Source organism: Somniosus microcephalus, unplaced genomic scaffold (genome assembly GCF_052327205.1).
Source record: "Somniosus microcephalus isolate GS21.2 unplaced genomic scaffold, FLI_Smic_1.0 unresolved_chr1, whole genome shotgun sequence".
In the NCBI taxonomy this organism is placed as follows: domain Eukaryota; kingdom Metazoa; phylum Chordata; class Chondrichthyes; order Squaliformes; family Somniosidae; genus Somniosus; species Somniosus microcephalus.
In genome coordinates this window covers 134,242,332-134,246,440 of record NW_028225179.1, presented here as the reverse complement: position 1 = coordinate 134,246,440, position 4,109 = coordinate 134,242,332, and the positions used below count along the sequence as shown (strand labels likewise).

General features: G+C 50.3%; 1 non-coding gene across 1 annotated transcript; it reads right to left on the bottom strand.

Moving 5' to 3' along the window:
- Positions 1 to 3,282: 3,282 nt before the first annotated feature.
- Positions 3,283 to 3,356, bottom strand: trnat-agu (transfer RNA threonine (anticodon AGU)). The gene has a single exon. It is a non-coding gene; the product is annotated as a tRNA-Thr (tRNA).
- Between the last annotated feature and the right edge of the window lie 753 nt (positions 3,357 to 4,109).

Sequence of the window (4,109 nt, the reverse complement as noted above, 5' to 3'; positions counted from 1 at the left end):
TGCAAGACATGCCAGATCATCAAAACAGATACCATCATCACACGTGAGGACACCACCCACCAGGTACATGGTACATACTCATGTGACTCGGCCAACGTTTTCTACCTCATACGTTGCAGGAAAGGATGCCCCGGAGCATGGTACATCAGCGAGACCATGCAGACACTGCGACAACGGATGAACGGACACCGCACAACAATTGCCAGGCAGGAGTGTTCCCTCCCAGTTGGGGAAGACTTCAGCAGTCAAGGACATTCAGCCTCCGATCTTCGGGTAAGCATTCTCCAAGGCGGCCTTCGAGACACATGACAACGCAAAATCGTCGAGCAGAAACTGATAGCCAAGTTCCGCACTCATGAGGACAGCCTCAACCGGGATCTTGGGTTCATGTCATGCTACATGTAACCCCACCTGACGTAGAGTCATCCAGACTCGAGTCGTCGTTGGCTTGTTCTCTCTACACAGATGCGGCCGGACCTACTGAGATTTCCAGCAAAAAAATAGTTTTTTGTTTGTTTTCTGTTTTTCATACAGACCCCAGCATCTGCAACATTTGACCCCTTGTGACCCCACCTCATCGTTCTTTGATGTAATGTTTTCCTGACTGACCTGTTTGGACACCATTCACTCCTTTGATTGCTGTGATTATCTCTCTGCCGAGGTGTGATAAAGGGCAGTTAGAAAGATTACCTGTAATCATCCGGCAGTATTCTCTGACTATATATGCTGTGCCTATATGCAACTCTTCACTTCACCTGACGAAGGAGCAGCGCTCTGAAAGCTTGTGATTTCAAATAAAGCTGTTGGCGTATAACCTGGTGTTGTGTGACTTCTTACATTTGTCCACCCCAGTCCAACACCGGCATCTCCACATCATTATTTATTAATGTATTGGGTTGGGGAATCTATGGCAGTTGTCCAGTCCGGCCCCATTCCACATTCTCATTGCCCTCACATGGGACTCGGTAGACCATCTGTTACATTCGGATTCAATTTTTGCTTTTCTTGATACATTGAAAATATGAGGTTTAGAAAGTAATAACTCTGTATCCATCAGCCTCTCTGATAACTCCTGAGCGGCACTTACCCTGTCTGATAGGCCCAGAGCATCCCTTACCCGCTCTAGAACTTCTTGAGCATCCCTTACCCTGTCTGGTACTGCAGGGGCGTCGCTTATCCTATCTGGTACATCCGGAGCATCCCTTACCCTGTCTGGTACTGCAGGAGCGTCCCTTACACTGTCTGGTACATCGGGAGCCTGCTTTACACTGTCCGATCCATCCGGAGCGTCCCTTACACTGTCTGGTACATCGGGAGCGTGCCTTACACTGTACGATCCATCCGGAGCGTCCCTTACACTGTGCAACATCCGGAGCATCCCTTACCCTATCTGATACATCCGGAGCGTGCCTTACACTGTCCAATCCATCCGGAGCGTCCCTTACACAGTCTGGTACATCGGGAGCGTGCCTTACACTGTCCGATCCATCTGGAGCGTCCCTTACACTGTCTGGTACATTGGGAGCGTGCCTTACACTGTCCAATCGATCTGGAGTGTCCCTTACACTGTCTGGTACATTGGGAGCGTGCCTTACACTGTCCGATCCATCCGGAGCATCCTTTACGCTGTCTGTTACACCCAGAGCGTCCCTTGCCCTGCCTGATCCATCCGGAGCGTCCCTTACACTGTCTGGTAAATCCGGAGTGTCCCTTAAACTCTCTGCAACACCCGGAGCATCCCTTACCCTGTCTGGTAAATCCGGAGTGTCCCTTAAACTCTCTGCAACACCCGGAGCGTCCCATACCCTGTCTGGTAAATCCGGAGCATCCCATAAACTCTCTGCAACATCCGGAGCGTCCCATACCCTGTCTGGTAAATCCAGAGCGTCCCTTAAACTCTCTGCAACACCCGGAGCGTCCCATACCCTGTCTGGTAAATCCGGAGCATCCCTTAAACTCTCTGCAACATCCGGAGCGTCCCATACCCTGTCTGGTAAATCCGGAGTGTCCCTTAAACTGTCTGCAACATCCGGAGCATTCCTTACCCTGTCTGGTACATCGGGAGCGTCCCTTACACTGTCTGGTACATCGGGAGCATGCCTTACACTGTCTGGTACATCGGGAGCGTGCTTTACACTGTCTGGTACATCGGGAGTGTGCCTTACACTGTCCCATCCATCTGGAGCATCCCTTACACTGTCTGGTACATCAGGAGCGTGCCTTACACTGTCCGATCCATCCGGAGCGTCCCTTACACTGTCTGGTACATCGGGAGCGTGCCTTACACTGTCCAATCCATCCGGAACGTCCCTTACACTGTGCAACATCCGGAGCGTCCCTTACCCTATCTGATACAGCGGGAGCATGCCTTACACTGTCTGGTACATCAGGAGCGTGCCTTACCCTGTCTGGTACATTGGGAGCGTCCCATACCCTGTCTGGTACATCGGGAGCGTCCCTTACTCTCCTTGACAACTCCTGAGCATTCATTATCCTTTTTGATAACCAGTTTGCCAAAATTGCATATTTCACCCTTCATCCGCAGCTATGTAGCGCTTCCCGTCGCTCACGCACCTGAATTGTTCAGGGAAAGTGCCAACTACCAGGTAAATAAAACCCAGTTCTTCCGTTAGCCTCCCCAGTTCACTTGATTTCCGATGGAATTTTCTTGTACAGTCGGCCTGCTTTGGTTACAAAGGCCGGTCCTGCTTTCGCAGAGCTTGACTGTCGAGCGGTCCCACGTGTCTAAATGTATCAACTGGTTTCAAAGCACCAACTGAGATTAGGGCGATTGGGACACGTGCCCCAGGAACAGCAGTTGTGGCAGAGCACACTCGGCGGTGTAAGTAGGTGAAAGTGAATATTAGATGAAGTAATACCGCAGGAAAGTTACAATGAAAGTGAAGGAGTAAAGTAAAGGAGGGCTATTGACGGTGGAAGGAAGAAAAATCTGTGCTGTGACTCAGATTTGAACCGAGGTTGTTGCGGCCACAACGCAGAATATTAACCACTATACGATCACGGCGCCACACAGCAGTTACTGTAACGCTCCTCTGACCACAACAAAGTAACACATGACACTGCTTAGAAAAGATGGATTTTTGCTGAAGGCCAAAATCAGCACCGCCAGAAATTATGACAGCGGTGGAATTCGACCCAGGTCCCGCAGCGACTGGAGCCTTAATCCAGAATGGGAACCAGTGCAGCCGCAGTTACATTTAAAAGGATTGTAGCCTTTGCACATGAGAAGAAACTCACCCCTGGAGAGTCAGGAAGAAAGAAAGGCCCCGCTGGGACTCGAACCCAGGATCGCCTGTTTACTAGACAGATGCTTTCACGAGCTAAGCCACGGGGCCGAAGCCCGACATAATTTCTCGCTTCCACTCACTGATGTCTATCAGCTACCGGCCACTGTCTTCTGGAGTCTCAGGCCGTTCTGTATTTCTCCAGCTCTCTTGTCTGTTGTGCCATGTGTCCCATTGCTGTCTGTACCTCCCGCTTTGTTTATCTCAGTGTCAATCTGTGAGGTGATTCTGAATGATTACCCAGTGTTTGTGTCTTACATGAAATAAATGAGGGGATCAGACAATTCTTCCTCTGACACTGGGGAACTAATGAGCCAACATTTATAACAAGGTATTGTTTATTGTGATGCAGCAAATACAATATTCCACCTTGAATGATTCAGGTTCAATTCTGTGCAAAAAGAAACTGTGACCCCAACGTGTTTCCAATTCACCACCTTTTAATTTGACGTTGTTGAGGCTGCTGCGGAACACGAATGGAGGCCGAACCGATCTGAGGAACACATGGCTTTTTATTACATTCTCTTGAGAGATGGCTGCCCCAGCTCTTCTCTCTGCTAAACCCGAAGTCAGAATGAGGGCGACGCCCGCGCTTTTGTGTACACACTGAGGGTGACGCCCACTCCTTTGTCATGCCTTAAAGGCAGCATGCTTCTTAAAGGCAAGGTGCCCGATTTATTGTCCACGGACGGAAAAGTGGATTGCGCCCGTTTAGGTGGCGATCCGCCACACAGCTCGCCCCAGAATCTGCTTAGGAGGTGTGGATGAGATGGTGCGGCGGTCTAATGGGCCGGCCGGAGCGGC